The sequence below is a fragment of the Pteropus medius genome, unplaced genomic scaffold (genome assembly GCF_902729225.1).
Source record: "Pteropus medius unplaced genomic scaffold, Ma_sr-lr_union100, whole genome shotgun sequence".
NCBI lineage: Eukaryota > Metazoa > Chordata > Mammalia > Chiroptera > Pteropodidae > Pteropus > Pteropus medius.
The window spans coordinates 17,425,494-17,448,915 of NW_024352787.1; the positions used below are offsets into that span (position 1 = coordinate 17,425,494).

A 23,422-nucleotide genomic window follows, 5' to 3' on the forward strand; every position below is an offset into this window, starting at 1 on the left:
TGATTATAGGAGTATAAAATACTTCTCCTCACCAGCACCTTACTACCACATTACTAAAGGCTCATTTATAGTTTCTTTTACTCAGTACATTGTGTATGGCTAGGAAGAATAAAATTTACAACCATACTAAAAGGGAAAAACTGTTTGTTTGTTTTTCTTTAAACAGTTTGAAGAAACTGATCAAGCATCAGAATCAGACTCAGATATGACAGGATTGTTGAAATTATCAGACCAGAAATTTTAAAAACTGTGATTAATTTGATAAGGACTCTAATAGAAAAAGTAGATGACATGTTAAGAACAGATGAATAATGTAAGCAGAGAGAGAATTCTAAGAAAGAATCAAAAAGAAATAATAGAGATCAAAGCATTGTAACAAACATAAATAATGCCTTTAATGGCTTCATTTATAAACTGGACACAGCCGAGGAAAGAATTCTTGAGCTTCAGGATATGTTAGTAGAAACTTTCAAAATGGAAAAGCAAGGAGAAAAAGAGACTGGGAAAAAAAGAGCACAGAATATCTAAGAACTTCAGGACAACGATAACTGTGTGACAAAGAGCTAACATACATGTAATGGGAATACCAGAAAAAGAAGAAAGGAACAGAAAAAAATATTTTAAGCAATAATGACTCAGAATACCCCTAAATTACTGTCAAAAGGACCACAAATTCATTAAGTTCAGAGAATACCAAACAGAATAAATGCCTGCAAATCTACATTATATTCGAACCATAGAAAATCAAAAATAAAGAAAAAAATATTGTTAAGAAGCCAGAGGGGGGAAAAAATACCTTATCTATGGATGAGTAAAGATAAGAATTATGTCTAACCTCTCCTCAGAAACCATGTAACAAGAAGAAAGCAGAGCAAAATATTTAAAGTGTTGAGATAAAAACACACCAACCTAGAATCCTTAACTGTAAAATTATTCTTTAAAAGTAAAGGAGAAATAAAAATATTCACAGACAAACAAAAATTGATGTAATTTGTTGTCAGTAGACCTGCCTTGTAAGAAGTGTTAAAAGAAATTCTTCAGAAAGAATATTATATAAGTCAGCTTGGATCTACATAAAGAAAAGAAGAGTACCAGAGAAGTAAAGACTAAATAAAAACTTGTGTCTATCCTATTCCTAACTGATTTAACAGAAAACAACTTGTTCAAAATAATAAAAGCAACAATATATTTGATTAAGTATATGTGTGTATACCTATATGTACATATATACATATGCATACACATATATATATGTGTATGCATGTGTATATTTGCATGTGTATATAGCAGAAAATTACTAAGGACATAGTTAAACTAAACAGCATCATCTGTCAACTGACTTAAATTGACATGTCAACTACTTAATCCAATAATAGCAGAATATACATTCTTTTCAAATTCATATGGAATATTCACCAAAACGGACCACATTCCGGCCATAAAATACACTTTAATAAATTTAAGAGAATAGAAATCATACATCTGCTCTCAGATTACAGTGGAATTAAACTGGAAATCACTAACAGAAAGATAGTTAGAAAATCCCCAAATACTTGGAGATTAAACAACATGCTTCTAAATAACATATAAGCTAAAGAAGAAATCTCAAGAGAAATTTAAAAATGTTGAAATAAATAAATGTGAAAATACAATTTATCAAATATCGTGAGATGAAACAAATTAGTGCTTTGTCTATGGCCGTGCTACCCTGAACAAGCCCAATCTCGTCTGATCTTGGAAGCTAAGCAGGGTTGGGCCTGGTTAGTAATTGGATGGGAGATCACCTAGGAAGACCAGGTGCTATAAGTGCAAAAAATAAAAATAAAAAATAAAAAAAACAATAAGGGATTGTAAGCTGAACAGAATTAAACTGAAAATAGGAAATCAATAGAGAAAATTAACAAAATCAAAATCTGATCTGTTGATAAGATCAATATAATTGATAAGCATCTAGCCAGGCTAACTAAGGAAAAAAAAAAGAGAGAGAGTTGACTCAAAATACTAATATTAGAAATAAAAGAGGATACATCACTACAGATCCCACAGATATTTAAAAACCAATAAGCAAATATTATGAACAACTCAATACCCACAAATATGATTACCTTGATGAAATGGACAAACTATTTGAAATACTCAAGCAGACAAAACTAACACACAAAAAATAAAAATTTGATTAGGCTTATATCTTTTAAAGAGACTGAATTAATAATTAATTATCTTCAAAAACAGAAAGCACCAGACCCAGGTAGGTTCACTAGTGAATTCTATCAAACATTTAAGGAAGAAGTTATACCAATTCTCTATTATCTCTACTTAACGCATTCTAAGAGTCTAGAATTACATTAAAACCAAAACCAGACAAAGACATTACAAGATAAAAAACCTACAGAAGAATATATCTCATAAACATAGATGTGAAAGTACTCAACAGAATATTATCAAATCCAAATCAACATGTTTAAAAATAATTATACAGCACAACCAAAAATATTTATCCCAGGTACAAACCTGGCTCAACATTCAAAAATCAGTTAATGTAACCTATCATATCGAAACAAGTTTAATAATAAAAACCACATAATAATGTCAATAAATGCAGATAAAGTATTCAACAAAATTTAACACTCATCCATAATAATACTCTCAGCAAACTAGAAACAGAGGGAAATGTCCACAGTTAGATTTAAAAAAATCTAAAAATAAACTTATGATTAACATCAGATTTAATGGTGAGAAACTAAAAATTTTCCCATTAAGATCAGGAATGAAGCAGGGTTTCCCATCTCATCACTCTTTTTCCACATTGTAATGGAAGTACTAGCTAGTGCAATAAGACCAGAAAGGGAAATAAATAGCATTTGAGTTGAGAAAAAAGAAATAAAACTGTCTTTGTCCACAGGCGACATGATCATCTATATAGAAAATTTTTAAAAATTGAAAAACTCTTGGAAATAGTAAGACATTATGGCAAGATTGTTGTATACAAGGTTAATATATATAATAGTCAATTACTTACAATATGTCAGTAATGAACAAGTGGAATTTAGAATTAAAGAACAACCCCCAGAAATAAAATACTTAGGTATAAATCTAACAAAAATATGTATAAGATTATATGAGAAAAATTACTAAAAACTCTAAAAAAATAAATAAAAAAAGAATTAAATAAATGAAGAGATATTCCGTGTTCATGGATAGAAAAACATTTGCAAGATGTCAATTCTTCCCAACTTAATCTATAGATTCAATACGATTTCAACAAAAATCCCACAGATTGTTTTATGGACATCAACAAACTGATTCTAAAGTTTATAAGAAGTAAAAAGCCCAAAACTAGCCAACACAATATGGAAGAACGAAATTGAAGAATGACACTACTTGACTTTAAGACTTACTATAAAGCTACAATCATCAAGATAGTGTGATATTAGCAAAGGAATTCACAAATATATCAGTAAAAAAATAATAAAGAGTACATAAATAGACCCAAATAAATATACTCGACCAATCTTTGACAAAAGATCAAAAGCTAAAATGGAGAAAAGATAATTTTTTCAACAAATCATGCCGACACAACTGGACATCCATATGCAAAAAAGAAAGAAAAAAATAAAAAAGGCAAAGAAAAAAGAATCCAGACACTACACCCCTCACGAAATTTTACTCAAAATGGATCATAAACATAAAACACAAAACTATAAAACTCCTAGGCGATAAGTTGGAGAAAATCTAGATGACCATGAGTATAGTAAAGACTTTTTAGATACAGCACCAGAGACACAATCCATAAAGGAAATAATTGATAAGCTGTACTTCATTTAAATTAAAAACATGTCTGTGAAATACACTGTAGAGAGAATGAGAAAACAAGCCATAGACTGGTTTGTGAGACAAATTAAGAGAAAATGTTTACAAAAGACATCTGATAAAGCACTGTTATCTAAAAATATACCAAAAACTTCTATAATTCAACAATAAGAAAATTAAAAACCTGATTAAAATTGGAAAAAGATCTGAAAAACATTCTATCAAAGAAGATAAACATATGAAAATAAGCATATGACAAAATGCTAAACATCATATATCATCGGGAATTGCAAATTAAAACTACGAGAATCTGTTACATACCTATTAGAGGAGCCAAAATCCAAAACGTTGAAAATGCAAAATGCTGGCAATGATGTGGAGCAACAGGAACTCTCATTCATTGCTATTGGGGATTCAAATGGTACAACCATTTTTGAAGAGTTTGTCAGTTCCTTACGAAAGTAAATGTACTCTTTCTATATGATTTAGCAATCACTCCTTGGTATTTATGCAAATGAATTGAAAATTTATATATACACAAAAATCTGCACATAAATGTTTATAGCAGCATTATTCAGAATTGTCAAACTTGGGAGCAACCATGCTGTCCTTCAGAAGGTGAATAGCAGTAAAAAGAAATGAGCTAGCAAGCCATGAAAAGACAAGGAGGAAACTTAAATGTGTATTGCTAAGTGAAAAAAGCCAATCCGAAAAGGCTCCATACTGTATGATTCCAACTATATAACATTCTACAAAAGGCAAAACTATTGAAACAGTGTAAGGATTAGTGATTTCCAAGGGTTAAGGAGGGAAGAATAAAAAGGCAGAGCATAGAGAATCTCTAGAGCAGTGAAACTATTCTGTAGGACACTACAATGGTGTCTATATGTACACATATACATGTATTTGTTAACATCCATTGAATGCGTACCACCAAGAGTGAACTGTAGGCCTTGGGAGATAATGATGTGTCCATATAAGTTAATCGATAGTACAAATGGGTCGCTCAGTTATGACATATTGTTAGTGCGAAAAATTGTGCATACTTGAGGAAAGAAGTATATTGGAAATATGTACCTTCTTTCTATTTTCCTGTAAACCTAAAACTGCTTTAAAAAACAAAGTCTGCTTATAAAAAGTATATATGATTTACATTGACAGGAGAAACGGGATTCATACACACTCCTTCCCCAGAATTTGAAGCCTGGGAAGTGCTCACTTGTCTTATTGTGAAGTTTGGAATCAAGCTTACTAGAGAAAGGTGCCATGGAAAAAGCAATAACCAAGAGCAGTTAACAGGCTGTGTGATTGGATCATGTACAATTATAAATGACAAAGGAAGTCAAATTGTATGACTGATTAACTAAAATAAAAGTTTAGAAGTAGTATGATACAAACTGTAGTTGCTAATAGTAATAATAATAGCCAGAAATGACTACTTCAGAAATGACTACTCAGGTCTCAATAGCTTCGTCATTCATTTCTAAAATCCTTCTTATGTGTTACAACATTATGTTTATTTTCCATATACAATTTACTTTTGGGATTTTAAAAGTTTGTAAATCATTTTTAATGAAAAATAAAATATAACAAATATAAAAGTTAAACAACACTTTTAAATAAACTTTTTTTTTTGAGGAAAAGAAAAAGCCAAATTAATTTAAATAACAATTTGCTTTTAAAATAACTCCATAGTAACTAATACCAGTCAATTAACTGAATTCTACTTTTTAATTCTACTTTTTCAAGGGCTATTTTTTAAAATTTTACTTACTTCTGACTACATAGTTGCATTATAAATTTGATCCCCACTGATCAAATGAATAAATCTGTAAATAATTGCTTTTATTTTTTATTAGCTATGTACCCAGAATATATTTGTTTATTTGATTTTTAATATAATTGAAGAAAATTCATTCACCATTAGCTTTAAATTTACAAGGCATGGAAACAGTACAGAAAATTTAAAAATTCTGTTAATGCTTCAGGTTTAATTATATAATTCAATGTCTTTTAAAATGATCAATAAATAATTCATTTATATTTCACTCTAATCTATTTCACAAAGGAGAAGGACATAATAGGGTACCTTAGTTTCCTTTCATCTTGCAAGTTCTCCTCTTAAAAAATAAGTAGCCAAACTGACAGACAATACATAAATGCACTACTCCCCCACCCCCCTTTTTCTGTGGAAACTACCATGGCAACTGCCAGCAAACAGACCCATTTTTTTCTGTTATATCTGGAATGTGCTAGCAATATACATCAGTCTGACCTCTTCCTCTACTCTGCTACATAGTTGAATTTGGAACAAACCCCCATCTGTGTTGTGTCTATAGTGCTTCTGATAGCTTGGCTTATGAATAACATTTTTAAAGTGGGCTACAGGTCTCTTTCCAGAAAGAATATTAGAGTGTCAGAAGAATCCCACAGCAGCCCACAGCATCCCACACATCACACTCCCTTACCAAAGTCCATGTCTTTCAACAAATGTATGACTCAAGGCTCTTGCGGACATCCAGGAGAGGTTCCTCAGAGTCTGGAGAGGGTAGAACTTGAAAAATTGGTCATACAATGACACCATGGATCAAGTGTGCCTTAGTAAGGGGGTAATTACTTCACACAAAGCAGTGAATTAAGAAATGCTCAAAAAACAGTAATTTGCCCCAATCACACAGAGATTTTAAAAATAATTGATGTACCAGATCAATCAAACTGCCCTTGAGTATGAGATTGGAAAATGTGTCCATTAACGTCCTGGGGTGTTATCCCTTTTTTCTACTTCTTTTGGCATTACTTTGATCTTTTTCTAGCTTCTTAACATAAACCTTAGGTCACTGATTTTTTAACTTTTTCTTTTCCAATATTAACACTTAAAGCAATTAAAAGCAACAAAAAAGAAAAATAAAATATCCTTTAGTACTGCTTTCCATGCATTCCAGAAACATTGATGCGCTATAATTTTATCATTCACTGCAAAATAGTTCTAATTTATCTTTTTTAAAAAAATTAAACTTATTAGAATGACCTTGGTTAATAAAATTATATAGGTTTCAAGTGTAAAATTCAATGTCATATGTATATTGCATTGTGTGTTCACCACCCAAAGCCATACATTTAATCTCCTTGACCCTTGTCTACCTCTCCTTTCTCTCTTTTCCCTTTGATAACCACTAAACTGTTGTTTGTGTCTATTATTTTTTGTTTGTTTTGTTCCTTTGTTGTTTTCAGTTTTATATCCTGCGTATGAGTAAAATCATATGGTTCTCACCTTCTTCTGTATGACTTATTTCATTTAGCATGATAATCTCAAGATCCATCCATGTTGTTGCAAATGGCAGTGTTTCATCTTTTCTTATGGCTGAGTAATGTTCCATTGTATATATGTACACAGCTTCTTTATGCAATCATCTATCGTAGGATACTTCGGTTGCTTCCATGTCATGGCCACTGTGAATAATGCTGTAATGAACATTAGGGTGCATATTTCTTTGTGGATAAATGCTTTCAAATTTTAGAGGTAGATATCCAGAAGAGGGGTTACTGGGTCATATGGTAATTCTATTCTTAATTTTTTGAGGAACCTCAAATTTACATTCCCGCCAGCAGTCTATGAGGGTACCTTTTCCCCCATAGCCTCTCCAACACTTATTACTACTTGTCTTACTGATAATAGCCATTCTAAGAAGTGTGAGGTGGTATTTCATTGTGGTTTTGATTTGCATTTCCCTAATAGCTAGTGAAGTTGAGCATTTATTTATGCCTGTTTGCTGTTTGTATGTCTTCTTGGGAGAAATGTCTGCTCAGTTCCTCTGTCCACTTTTTAATTGGATTGTCTGTTTTTGTTTTGTTGAGTTTTATGAGTTCTTTACATATTTTGGATATTAGTCCCTTATCAGAGGCATTGTTTGCAAATATCTTCTCCCATTCAGTTGATTGTCTCTTTGTTTTGTTGATGGTTTCTTTTGCTGTGCAGAAGCTTTTCAGTTTGATATAGTCCCATTTATTTATCTTTGTTTTTACCTCCCTTACCTTTGAGGTCAAATTCACAAAATCTCTAAAACCAAGGTCCATATGTTTAGTACCTATATTTTCTTCTATGCAATTTATTGTTTCAGATTTTTTATTTAGATCTTTGATCCATTTGGAGTTCATTTTGGTGTATTGTGACAGATTGCATTTAGTTTCATTCTTTTGCATGTGGTGTTCCAATTTTCCCAACACCATTCATTGAAGAGATTCTTTTCTCTATTGTATATTTTGGCTCCTTTGTTAAAAATTATTTGCCCATATACATGAGGATTTATTTCTTGGCTCTCAGTTCTGTTCCACTCGTCTGTGGGTCGGTTTCTCTGTCAATACGACGTTATTTTGATTATCATCACTTTGACGCATAATTTGAAGTCAGGCAGTGTGATACCTCCAGCCTTGATTTTTTTCTCAGGTTTGCCTTGGCTATTTGGGGTCTTTTGCGATTCCATACAAATCTGATAATTTTTTTTTATATTTCTTTCTTAACAGACACAAAAGGTAACGGTTTTACCCAAACAACAGTCTGTCTTTCCCTCCTGGGTAAGAAAGAAACCTCAAACTCAAAACAAAACAAAACAAATAAATTCATTCATATATAATACATCACTACTCTGTAGTCAAGGATAATAAATATAGTTTATACTGTCAATTAATCTATGGCATACAAAGAGAAAATTTACCAATAAATTATATGTGTGTATTTTCACTTTGTCACCAGTACAGTCTCCATTTCTGGCCATTGAGTTAAAGTGCTACAAAAATGTTTTTTTGTCATTCCCATGCACTTCATTGAGCCATGGAAAGCACTGTTTTTGAACTTCAGACTGCCTGGTCCGCACCCCGATGTGTAGGGCTTGCTAGTTCTCCCATCCCCAATTTTATCCTGGAGCTGGAACGCTTATCTGCCAACCTGTATAATCCTAAGACTTTATTCACTTGATTCACTTCTGTGCTTGTGTTTTCCAAACTTTCTTTTCTTTGCATGTTACTAAGACCCAGAAAAGCAGATTTGCGCTTAACCAAATACATTGAATAATTAATCTATTCTGGTTTGCTTTCACACAGTTAACTTTACATTTCATACCAATTACAAATGCTTATGTAACAATTGCAGCATTTCTCACATCTCTAAACTACATGACAATTCATATTTCTCCCAGCAAGTTATTTCTTTGTCAAGACAAATTACAAAATTCCAAGATCCTTGATTGTGGATTTTCCTGTCTTTTTGAATTACATGGGGATGGATGGAGGTAGAGTGAATTCTCTGAGTATTTTCTAAGTACCAGGCAGTTAACTAGGCTCTAGACATATTTTAACTCATTGAAACCTTGCAACTCTGCAAAGAGTATCTTATTATACCTATGTTATAAAATGAACTCATTAAAAGTTAACTTGCCAGAGGTGGTTTTACAGCTAGTTTAGATTATGCTTATTAGTAAAGATTGAAAATCGTTTTTATTATTAAATTTATTGTGATAACATTGGTTAATAGCAATATATAAATTTCAGGTGTACATTATAATTCAATGTATTCTCTACTGTGTGCTTACCACACAAATGGTAATATATCAGAAATCTTTATGATGTTATCTCAGTATTTTAAATCTAGAAGCAAGCAGAAGTTAAACCAACCCACAAAACTGGGATGCCAAACCCAGGATACTTTCTTGTGCATATGGATGTTTGTGTGTGTGTGTGTGTATATTCTTTTCTTTGGGATTTTTATGCTGCAAACCCACAGTTCTCTTCATAGATAGTAGTCTTTCTAGTTACTAGGGGAAAAATTTCTTTTGTAAATAATTCAATATTTCAGAAAGCTTTTTGGGGTCTATTTGTTAAAAGCCGATTTGTGTTTTTCAAGAGTCACGACCTCGTGAATAATTATTATTGAACTTGAATGTATTAAACTTCTTACTGTGTATTCCCATTTTAAAACTACCTGTGTGGTCCATATATTCCCTGACGGTCATATTCTGAACATTAACATGGCAGTTATTCCACATGGACTCTCCAAAAATCAAACAAACATAGAGAAAAATAAATCTTATATTTTATTGCACTGACAATGAGCTTTTCCATCTATTCGTTCTTCACCCCACAAATCCTTGAGAGATAAAAAGAGTTTCAAACCAAAAGACGAAGACCTGCCTTGTCCATTCTAACCTGTAGTTGGTGTGCCATTTATGCAAAATGACCTTGGCACAGAGCTCCAAAAACAACACTATTTAAGAAACAAAAAGCACTTGATTTCTAATTTCTACAAGTTCCAAGACTCTCAATTATTGAATTTATCAGAAGTCCCGAATTACCCAGCCATGAAACCATGTCCTTGGGAATGAGGGTAGCTGGGTTGTTATTGCTGTTTAACTGAACATGTGTGTTTCCTATGTTTTTCGCAAAACACGATCTTACGTGGCTTGATTTTCAAAATCATAATTGGCCTTTCTCAAACCCAAAGCACTCATCTTCCAGGGTTTAGCTTATAAGCAGTGGATATAGTAGTGCTAGTAACACTTTATTCCATACATCACTTCAGTTATGAGTATCCCTTGATCTGTGATTTTGCTTTCTGCAGTTTCAGTCACCCGCAGTCAACTGCAGTCCGAATATATTAAGTGGAAGAATCCAGAAACACACAATTCATTAATTTTAAAATGCACACCCTTCTGAGTAATGTGATAAAATCTCGCACTGTCCCACTCTGTCTCACCTGAGACATGAATCATCCCTGCTCCTTGCTCTTTAGTCATTTAGTAGCCTTCTCAGTTATTAATTTTATTGTCTCAGGATCACAGTGCTTATGTTCAAGTAGCTTTCATTTTACTTAATAATGGTACCAAATCACAAGAGTAGTAATGCTGACAAATCAGATATGCCAAAGAGAAGCTGTAAAGTGTGTCCTTTAAGTGAAAAGGTATGCATGTATAGAAAAAATAGTATACTTTCTTTAGGATTTGGTACTGTCCATGGTTTCAGGCATCCACTATCTATGATCTTGGCACATATTTCCTGCCAATACGAAAGGGATTACTTTACTTACTTGTCTGCTTGTTAATCAGACCCGTGGTTCTCCAAGTGCACTCTGGAGTCCTTGAAACTCTTTGGAAAATCTTTGCAATCTAAACGATTTTCATAAAAATAAGGCATTATTTGTCTTTTTAAATTCTCATTCTCATAAGAGTATACATGTCATTCCTTAATAATTTTATTTTTATTTTAGAAAATATATTATTTTGATAAAAAATATGTTATTTATGTTAATATGTGAGTTTATTGTTATTTTAATAAATTATTAAACATTCAATAACTTTCTCATTTGTAATCTTTAATATAGTCAATATAGATAAATAGAATTTATATAAATAAAAGCTGTTTGGGGTACTCAACAATTTTTGAGTGCAAAGTGGTCCTGAGACCAAAGAGATTGAAAATCACTGATCTAGACCAACATAAATATTTTTTGTAAAGGAAGAAGTCCAAAATCTGATATAAATCTGATTAACTTTTTTTTTTTTTTTTTTTAAGAAATCTTATTCATGAAAGATCCAGAAAATGATATCTGGAAAATCTATTCCTGTCCCCCTGTCACCCACTCCCCCAAATACTTCTTAAGTCCATGTAAACTGCCTTTGTTTGTACTTCTTTTCTAAATCCCATCCTTGTAAATATATATCATCACTCTCTGATTCCTCACTGTTGGAAAAAAATGTATGGTAATTTCTTTGTACACACACACACTCTTATAAACATAATTTTATATTCTCCACTTATAACTTTACTGGCCACTCAGCTCTATGAATCAAGGGTTAGGACTTGATTTGCACCATACCCTATATTATTAGAGAAAATAAGGCAAGATTTATAACACCTCAAGTCCTTTTTATTTTTGCCATTTGCACTGGACATTTTATGACTTTATACCAACTCTGAATTTGCAGAAGGGCTGATTTTATTTGTCTGTGACCCAACAATAATTGCTTGGTTGCCTCTCTTAATCTCTATCGCAGAACCTGGAAAAGAACAATGCAATGTTCCGAAGGTTTCAGGTAGCAGCCAGGAGCTTGTTAGTAGGCTTCACACCTGAGTCCTCTAGTGATAGATGCTGTAACTCCTTCTTTGGAGGTGGCCAACCAGCTGATGCCTGGAGACATATGGTGACTTCTTCCCTGCCAGAGAAACTAAGTCTGTGTGCCAGGGAGTTAGCCAAACAGTATTGGCTCTCTGGCCTTCCTTCCCATGGGATAATAAGTGAGTACCACCCCGCAGGATTGTTAATTGTTTGGAGTCCAGCAGCACTCTCTGAGCTCCTGGGTATCAGGGTGTCAAGCACACAGAAAGGGAGATAATTTGGTTAATTGATAGGAATGACATGATAGAGAGGGCAGCATCCTTCTCTGATCTCTTTGCTGATAGGGAATGCAACACAGTGGCGCCCATGTTCTGCTCTAGCAAGTCAGTCCCATACACTAGCTCAGGAAAGGAAGTGCAAAAGCAAAGAACCTGCTGCTCTCAGGGTTCGCGACTTCAAGTTTCATTGCTCTGTGCCATAGAGAGATTTATGCCAGCTGGGTAGTTTATTCCTGGATTTCCCAAAGATACTTGAGATTCTTTCCTTCTTTCTTTTAAGTTTTCTTATTTGTTTAATCAAGAAAAATTAAAATATGCATACAGTTTTAAAAAGTCAAGGTTCAGAAAGTTAGAAAATGACCGTGTCCCATTTTCCAGTACTTGATTTTCATTTTTCTACTCCTGTTAACTACAACTAATAATTTTTTGTATCTAGAAAATAATCGTGTGTGTGTGTGTGTGTGTGTGTGTGAGTGTGTGTGTGTGTCCACAGCACTGTGATTAACATTTAACAGTGCAGTAGTATTTGGAGTTGCACTGTCTGATTTTGAATTCTAGCTCCATCATTTACTAGGACCATGGGCAATTTACTATGGCTTTCTGACTCACTGAGAACCTATTAATAGTATCTTTTAGAGTAGTTCGAACATGTAAAGTGCTAAAAGTAGTAGCTGGCACTTGGTCATAATTAAATAAATGCTGGTTATTATTTTATTATTATTAATATAATTAATATAATTATTATTTATGTATAATTTCTTTAAAAAATTATACAAACATACAGAACATGATGTTTTTAACTTTGCTTTACTTTTTTAAATTAAATTTATTGGGATGACATTGGTTGATAAAATTATATAGGTTGCAAGTATACAATTCAATAATTCATCATATGTATACTGCATTGTGGTTACTACCCAAAGTTAAATTTCCTTCCATCACCATATATTTGACCCCCTTTACCATTATCTACCTCCTGTCTCTCACCTTTCCCTCTGATAACCACTAAATTGTTATCTGTGTCTATGAGTTTTTACCTTTCATTTGTTGTTTTCATTTTTATATCCCATATATGAGTAAAATCATATAGTTGTCAACTTTTTGTCTGATTTATTTCGCTTAGCATGATAATCTCAAGATTCATCCAAACCTTCAACTAATATCTATCACATTTAATGGCAAAAAACTGAAAGTTTTCCCCTCTAAGATTAGAAATAAGCCAAGGACGCCCACTCTCACCACTCTTATTCGATATAGTATTGGAAGTCCTAGCTAGAGCAATCAGGCAAGAGAAATAAGTAAAAGGCATCCAAATAGGGATTGAAAAAGTCAAATTGGCATGATTTTCTATAGAAAACCCTAAAGACTCCACACACACACACACACACACACACACACACAAAAACTATTAGAAACAATGTACAGATATAGTAAATTTTCAGGATACAAAATCAATGTACAAAAATCTATTGCAATTCTATACATTAACAATAAAGTTTTAGAAAAAGAAAAAAAAACAATTCTTTTTACAATTGCAATAAAAAGAATAAAATACCTAGGAATAAACTTAATGAATCATGTGAAGGATCTACACACAGAGAACTACAAGACATTATTAAAAGAAATTGAAGAAGATACAAAGAAACGGAAACATATTCTGTGTTCATGGATTGCTTTACTTTTTTTCATTAAATAAAATAGGTACAAGATGTCTCCATGTAAACACAGATTTTCCTCATTCTTTGTTAATAGCTATACAGTATCTTATTGTATAGAAGTACATCTTTAAAATTTAAGTAGAATTGTATCAACTGGTATTTGGATGTTTCCAGTTCTTTTCTATTACAGACAATTTTGGAACATATTATTTAATGTATCTCAGTGGTTAAATTCTAACAGGAGGATCATATAGTCAACGAACAAATTTGTTCTTTAAAATACTTCATTTTTAGCATTTGAAATTTTAATTTATTTGAAATTTATCTTTGACAAGCTGTAAAGTAGGGATACAGTCTTGTTTTCTTCCAGGTCGATGACTAATTATGCAAATATTATTTATTAAATAAAGCATTCTTTCCTCATTAAATTGAAAGCCTATTTGTTCTATATTAAATTCTGGATCTGTTTTTAATCTTTATTCTGTTTCAAGCATCAGTATCATTATTCTTATACATCATTTTCATCAAATTGTAAATACAGTTAAATTTGAATAGATTATGCCAATGTGTCTTGTGGAAATGACTGATCACTGTACAATTCTCATTTTCAACATCCTCCCAGCTCTAAATATTATTAATCATTTTAAATTATTTTTGTCAATCTACTTGTTAAACAAAAACATCTTTTTTTAATTTGAATATTTTAATTCAAAAGTAGAATTGAACCAAATTTCACTTTCTTTTGTATCTCGGTTTCTATCAGGTTGTTAATATTTTTCATATTTATTAAAAATGTTCTATTTCAAATAAATTAGCCTTCAGTCAACAATGTGTGTTTTAATATATTTTTAAAATTTTATCTTTTAATTTAATTTTATATATTTTTACCATACATTAGTAAAATATAATTAGCATTAGAAAAATATTTAATATTTCCTTGATAAGGTAGTGAATTGAATTCCTGCTTATAAAAATTGCACTTTAAAATACATACACGTATAGACACATACATTTTCTCCATATTGTCTTTTAGATCTTTTGTGAATTTTTTTCATGTTTAAATATTTTTAAAACTGAAATTTATTTTGATATAAAACTTCACAAGTTTTCTTCACATATATTTTGTTTATGTTTTAACTGTAGACTTTTCATAATACTATTTATTGATTATTTTATATTTTCAACAATGATTTAAAATTCCAGTATTACCAAATACTGAAATCCACATGTTTACGTGGCCTATGACAGTATCAAAATATATTAATTATGAGAGCTTCATGATATGGTTAATGTCTGATTTGACTGATATTACCTTTTTTTCTCTTTATCTGCATAAATTTAGTGACTACTCTTGCTTGCACTTTGGATTTTTTCAAATAAAGCTTAATATCATTTTCTTAATTTTCTTAGCAAAAGAAAAAAAACACTTGATTATGAAAATGTGAGTAATTTAACTAAATAAAATTGGATGAAGTGGGTATTAAGATTATTAAAATAATCAATCCTTATAAAATACAGTCATACATAGCATGTCTCTTTCTGCTCAAAACCCTTCACAAGCTCACATCTCACTCACAGTGTAAGCTAGAGTGCAACGATGGCCAGTAGACCTAATGTTTTCAGTCCTAGCTTTCTCTCTAAACTCATCTCCTGTACTTTCTCTTACTCTACACAACCACATGGGCCTGGTTGCTATTTTTAAATATATAAATCTTCTCCTGCTTTAAGAACTTTGCATATATCTTGCATCCTCTCTTCTTTTGGTGACAGGTTTAAATGTCACCTGTCAGTGAGGCCCTCCTTGACCACCCTTCTAGCCACACTGTTTGAGAGAACACGCTTTTATCCAACTCTTCACTCTCTATCTCCTTTCTGGCTTTACATTTCTTCACAGTGATCATCATCATCACATATGTTATATTGTCTGTCTCCTCTCACTAAATCTCCTACATGAGGTTAGGTACTTTTGTCTATTTTCCTCACTGTTGTCTCCGCAAGGCCTAGAACAGTGCTTGATATGTAATAGGCCCTCAACTTATTTTTGAGTGAATGAATGAATAAATGAACTTTTTAAAAATTCAGTGTTCCTATGCAAGACATGATATGGTTTAACATTTGAATTTTCTTTTAGGTCCTTTATATAAAGGAAATTTACATTTAAAAATATATAATTACTATTTTTATATTGCAAAAGAAACATGTTTTCCCAACCTATTTTTTAATCAGGTATTGTTTGCATATAGGAAAGTTATTGATTTTTATTTTAATTTTGTAACTAGCTCCTTAACAAATGATATCATTCTAATAATTTTAATTGATTCTCTTGACTTTCTAGATATTCAATAATTATTATGTAAATAATGATTTTTTTTACATCTACATTCTAATTATTATACTTGTTTTATGTGTGTTTCTTAATTACATTTACAGAGCAATGTTAAATATTGTAGTGATAGAGAGCATATCTGTTTTGATCCTTTTCATCATTAACAGGATGTTGGCTTTTCCTAGAATGTATTTACACACATATATATACAAATACACACATATATGTATATAGACACAAAATGTTGCAGAAGTATCAGTCAAATTTTATGTCAGGGCTTCCTTTTTTAAATTAACAATGGATAGAGAATTTTACGAAATTATGTTTTGATATATTTGAAATAAATATGGCTTTACTACTTAACCTATGTATATGGTAAATTATATGATTTATTAATAAAGGACCATCTTTGCATTGCAGAGAAAATCTATTAGGTTATGCTGCATTTTTCTTTAAAGGTGCTGCTGAATTTTAGTTGCTAATGTTTTTAAGAAACTAAATTCATATTTATAAATGAAATGATCAATTGTATAGTTCCTCTACCATTTGTTGGGTTTTCTACTTCAAACATATCATTTATATTTATATTAAATAATTATTGGTTTCTAAAATTGTTTTAATCTCATTTTTTTATGTAGTCTTTTATTGATATAGAGCCTTTTTCCTTGGTTACTAATTTTCAGTGTTGTTAATATGGTTTCTGATGTTTCTAATTTACTTAATTTTTCTGTAGTTGTTTTATTTTAATCCAGAATTTGTTTCCTTAGCTTTGAAATTGTGTTGTTTTAATGTTTTGCTCTTTATGTTTTCTTTTAAAAAAATTTTTGTTCTGTTTAAGTTCTAGAAAGAAAAACACTCATTGCTGGAAATTTCTTTACATTTCCTGGCTTACAGTGTCTTACAAAATGTAAACATTATCTGTCTTGTGCATATTCTTCCTCTCCATACTTATTGCACTGGAATCTTTATTTGTTACTGTCTGTGGTGTGTCAGAGCTGACTCAAAAGAATCAAATATTAATATCTCTTCCCAACTTCACTTTCAGTGATGTCATTTTGGCAGATTGAATTGGCTGTAGTGGGACTATTTACCCCACTATTATTAGCAAATGCTACTAATTACATCCCCTCCCCCCCGCCCCAGAGAGATTGTTATTATATGTTTAGAAGCACAATCCAAGTTTCCATAATATAGATATTGATATCATATAATAACCAGTTATCTTAGTATTTCTTTTCATCACTTTCATGTTATAAGCAAGTCTATCAGATCTCTGTTCTGATAACACGCAGATAGATGAATTCTTCTGGACATTAAGTCACCTTTACTTGGCTTTCTCCTTAGAGCTTCAGTTTGGAGTCAAGATAGTGTGTGTCTTTGGAACTTTTCTTCATTACCCCCCAAATTTGGAGGAAGTAAAGGAAGGTAGTTCTTCGCTACTTCAACAAGCCAATCTTTGCTCTGTTTTCAACACTTTGGTTAAGGGATATGTGCGAGTGTTCACTTCTGGTCCAGGGCATCTCACCATCCTGTTTGAGTTACCTTCAGGTATAGAAATGTCTCCTCCCCTGTTCATTCAGGAGGGATCCTCAGAACATTACATGATTTGCTCCCAGTGTTCCCTTCACTGTTCTCAAGCAGCTGTCCCCTTTCTCTCCTAAAATATCTGGGCCCAAATGAGTAAAATCCATGGCTGTGGGCCACAACTTTAGAAGAAGAAGAAACAGTTTTTTAAGTTATTCTGTTTACCTCTTCTACTTTGGGCATCTCACTCCCTCAGAACTCACTTTCTGAGATTTCCTTTTTCTCTTCTGTCTTTCATTCAATTAAATGTCTGTTTACCATTGAAGATTGCAATCAGGGTGACTAATTCTATGGTAAGAGTCTTGACTAGTTTTTTTGTTTTTTGACTTCAGATGAGACTTTGGGGTGTTAAAAAGGGGCTTCTAATTTTCAGTTTTCCTTTTTCCTCCTCATCTTCTGCCCAAGTACCTACACACACTGTTTTGTCTAAGTCTCCCTCAATTGGGAGATGTTAATGAGGTTTTATTCTGAATTTTTCCACTTCTTTTCCTCAGACTGATTCTGAGGGTCATGATTAAGAGACACATCAGTTTCTGAAACTGATTATCTGTCTTTCTCTTTCTTCTTTCAGACTTGGCAAAGATTATGATCTAAAGTTGTATCTTTTTTTTTTCCTGTAGGAGAGAGAGAGAGAGAGAGAGAGAGAGAGAGAGTGTGTGTGTTTGTGTGTGTGTGTGTGTGTGTTTGGTGTTGTATACTCATTTTAAGTTCATTTTGTTATATTTTAGCAAATAGGTATTATCTAATATTATATGATCTTTCTTTCTCTTTACCACATTTCTTGAAATCGCCTTCTGTCCCCAATGTTTTGATAACATCAGTCAAAGAAAAATGAAGACATGTTAGTAATGTTACTGAGCATGTAATATAGAATTGGATGAGTGTTTTTTTTATCCTTCTCCATTTACGCAAATAGAGCTAACTCAGGTGGAGGAAGAAATGTGGCTTCGGGTTAAATATGTTCTGACTGATTTAGTTCACAAAAGCCTTTTGAATGACTGTGAAACTCAATTTGTTTTGGAATTGTTCTATGGGGAAAGCAATAGTTCACCAACTGTGTGTAATATGATGTTAAGAACTGCATTTAGTTATTTCAGACAACATGAAAAGCTCCTAAGCGGTTACCTACTACCATATCTTTACAAGCACAATTTCAATCAAGTGGCTTTTATCTGTCAAAAACACAATTATGTATTTAAAAGATATAACTAAACATTTCTGAGAATTGTGCTCATTCCTATTCTCTTGAGCAAGTTTTCAAATTCTATGAGGAACAGGAGAACATAAAGATACTAGCTCCTGTCCCTATCAAGGTAAGTAAGACCTATAAACATTGCCCTAAATAATCTTTAGTAACTGGTAAAATTAGGCAGATCAAACATATTTTACAACAATAGAAATTGGGTACCTTTCCCTGAGCTCTCTGCTTCACACTGGAACAGAATAAAATGCTAAACAGAGAGATTCAGTCTACCAATTCTGAGAAATTTGATCAACGTGTGTTGGCACCTACTTTGGGTCAAGCTCTTTACATGACTCATTTAATCATCATGACAACTTTGAGGTGCAGGTATTATGATCTACATTTAACAAATACGGAAATAGAGGCTCATAAAATTGGTAGAACTTACTGCAAATCACAGGCTAATAGGGGTGGGAGCACATTTTTAATTCAAGTCTCTCTGAACCATTTTGGTTATTTTACAATGTTTCCCCCAGGAGTTAAAAACCCTCCATCTCTGGAAACTGCAATTACTCTTGAGAATGAATTACTTAGTGGCCACTGTGAGTCAGAATGCCACTGAAGGCCATTGTAGGTGGTAGGACTTGTTCATTAGATGCTGCATAATGGCTATAAGGGGGCTAAAAAGTGGTCCATGATAGTTAATTTTAATGACAGGAACAAGGACAATTGACATTATCTTCTTGTCTTTATAAACTCATTGAATCTTCACAAAGACAGCCAAACTGACCAAGATAGAAACTTTTTATCTTTTGTCAATGTCTGAAGCATGCATACTTGCTCAACCACACACACAATGTCATGAAAGTCCACAATAGAATCACATATAACTATTTAGGTAATAGTACCAATCTTAAAAGGTAGATTTAAAAAAGAAAGAAACGAAACAGAAGAAAACAAAACAAAAAACCCTGAATGCTATTGCTTTACCTATATACTACTCTTTTCTATTTGATATAGGGAGTTTTGTTAATGAAATTTTCTGTTTTAAATAAAATAAATTATTCAAACGTTGAAAAAATTAAGGTAATTTTGATCTATTGGTGCTAAAAAGAAAGTTGTGTCCATATCTTACACATGCACACATACCATGTAATTGGAAAGAAGGGCACGAAGTGAAAATGAAGGCTTCTCTGTTCTTTGGGCTCACCTTTAGACGTAAAAATACTAGGAAATAGTCCTTTTGTTGTTTTATGAGAATTTGATTTTTTTATCTTCCCTACTCCCTAAAAGAATTATGTTCAACGTGCGACACAAAGAAACAGAAATATTTCTCTGAGTACTCTCTCTGAGTGGGTTGACTAAAAGTTGGCTTCTAATTAACTTGATTAGAGAAATATGGAAGAAAAGCCAGATGTCAAGTCTTAAATTCTAACTGGAGAATCCCACTACTCCCTCTAGACAGAATATAAAACTGAGCTAGATTTAAAGCCTGGAGAGAGCCAGGGGGTCAAGACACAGGGAGGTCTAGCTCAGAGAGCCTGGAGGATGATGACAAGATGGAAGAAATTGCTGCAAGGAACTGACACACCCTAAACCAGTCATCATACATTGAGTATCTCTATTTGGGGTGACTTTTTATTAAAAAACTCAGGTCATGTAGCGTCGCTCATAGACTAAAGAGAGATATTGCTTTGTTATAGACCAAGATTGAACAGTTACTTGAAGGTGATTGAGAATACATTGCAATATGCCATCACACTTTTCTCCCTATTAAAGGTTCACCAGGATAAAATCTGGACAGAAAGGTAATGCCTACCCAGAGAAGGGAGCAGGTAGCTATTATCTTGTTCATTTGGAATACAAACAATAATATCAAATATTTCTGACCACAAAAAATGCCTTCTGATCAAAATTTTCTAAATTTGTCTTCCCTAAAAATCTACTTCAAATTTATCTATGTATATCTAAAAGGAATTTGAGTGTTAAAATTAGATGTAAAATTTTGAAAAACAGCAAAAGGATGACAACTTTGTAATGCCTGACAACTGGAACTAATTTGGCACAGGTTTATTATGATGGGAATATTTATTTGTGATGAGTGCTAAATATAAAAGACTGAAATTCAAACTCATTTATAATGGGTCTAAAAACATCACCAAGTACACACTTTTTCTCTCCTTTTTTTTTTTTAGGCGACAGGGAAAACATTGTTTTCCTTTACGTGGGTTAAATTTATAGTCACTTGCCTTGAGCCAGTTGCATTCTCATGGGCCAACCATTGACCACAAAAAGCATTTTTGGTGCCTAAAATGCTTAATTCTGCTTGATACTAAAGACACTATTTCAACTTTGGATTCTAATAAATATGTACATGGTTAGATTTTTGAGAAGATTGAATTTTGATGATCCACTGGCATTGATGAAGGGGGCATTAGCCTGAGGAAAATCAAACTCTTTCCAGTGAAAACATAATCAATCTCTCTACTTTACTATTGATAGAGAAAATTACCAGATATCAATTTCTAAATTTTAACTCATTCATAAATAGGCCTGAACTTCGTTGGAATATTCTGTTGAGGCCAAAGACCAGAGAGAATATTATTTCAGTCTCCTAAAAACAAACAAACTAACAACTACCTACCTACCTACCTACATACCTAACTAACTAACTAACTAACTAATATGGTAATGATAAGAATGAAAATATGCAAGAAGCATTTTCTTTCCAGACTATACAAATAGATATGTAGAAAAGAAATGGAGATTTGAGAAGTAACCTTATTGAGATTCATAATGGTTTGAGATCTTACATGATCCTTATTATGTACAAAGTCAAAAAAAAAAATAGAAGAGAGATTAAACTTCATGAACTAATTGAAATATCTTTATTTGAAGTTATTACTATTACAATTCAAGATGTCAAATGCAAAAACATAAATTCAACATTATGGAATGAAGTTATGTTATTATATAATTGTTCCAAAAGTTAAGAGAGATTGGATTATCTGTAAATGAAAAAACCGTGATGACTGAATGACTTTTCTTCTTTTGTTTTATTTTTCTTTTAAAAACATTATTGAACTACATTCACTATTAGTGTGGCTTTTGGGAGGAAGAGATAATGTGATCCTTGTTCTGCCTCAAAATCTTTTTGGATGCCTATCTAATTCCATTTTTATTCCTATACATTTGGCATTAATAGTGCTTAAGTTCTTGCATAAGGCAAGAATCTGGAAGAGACAGTAAACTGCATCACTCAATAAAGCATTCCATGTTCAATCTGATGCATAAGCCTCTGGATCTTGGTATGGTCACTGTTGGAATATTAAGATCCATCTGCCCTGGGATAGCAGTAGCCATTGAAGAGTCTAGATGCAGACCTTTAAGTCCTGGGCCACATGAGCAACCTTGGAGCTTTGATTAGAAAAAAAGAGTCAGACTTTAAAATTGGTCTGAGGCACAGCAGATCCCCAGTGCATTCTTTGAAGTGCTTTCCACCTTTAGTTTAGATATTTCAAGGGAAATTTAATCCATATGTTTTGGATTCACTTGGACTTAACTCATAAATATGCTTCATCAAGGACTGCCAAGCTCTGCATTCACTAGAATCAAGTAGTTTCATGGGACAACAGTGTAGACAGAAGGAATTTGATATCCAATGGTCCATCACCCAAACAAAGAAAAGAAACCCTCTGGTTAAAACCACTAACTGTAAGTAATTGTACAGCAATAATTTACCCTGCAACACTGTCATGGTAAAATAAGCCACTTATGACTTTATGTGGCACATAGAAGTACGTACAACAGACGTATGTCCTTCTCAGAAAAGTATCATAATTTGTGGTTTTTCTCAGCATCAGTTACAGAAAAGTTAACAATTCTAACAAGAAAATAGAGATTTCTACCCATTTTAGCAACTTTCAAAATCTATACAGACTCTTCTGTCTCTTACTTTCTGTCTCTTGTTCTGACTTTTTGTCTCTGCTTCTGTCTTGTCATATACACAAGACCACTACTGGGACTCCGGCAGGCCACAGGCTAAGAATCACTTTACCTTCTGTGTATCTGTACTTGGTCAGACAATTTGTCCAACTTTATTAAGTTTGTATTGTAAGCAACATTTTTCCCAATATAAAATGATATCACATTATTGAATGTGATTTTTTCCAAACTCAATCTCTCTGGGATTATTTTATGCCTTCCAATGGGGCTATACTCTACAGGTTAAGAATCTCTATTGTTGAAATAATGGTTGAAATAATGCAAAGGGGAGTGGCTCAATGAGAATGGTAGTCTAGTCCCTCTCCATTATCTTTGAATTTTGCTGAAATGTTGCAGATTCAAAATGGCCACAGCTTCTATATACTTTTAAACAAACCATCTTTCAGAGCAATGTGTAATTTTATTTTATTTTATTTTATTTTATTTATTTTATTTTATTTTATTTTATTTTTTGTTTGTTTTTCAGTTTAAATG

The 23,422-nt window shown here is 32.4% G+C and overlaps 1 pseudogene; it reads left to right on the forward strand.

Moving 5' to 3' along the window:
* Positions 1-1,690: 1,690 nt before the first annotated feature.
* On the forward strand, positions 1,691-1,809 carry LOC120591956 (uncharacterized; annotated as a pseudogene).
* Positions 1,810-23,422: the final 21,613 nt, after the last annotated feature.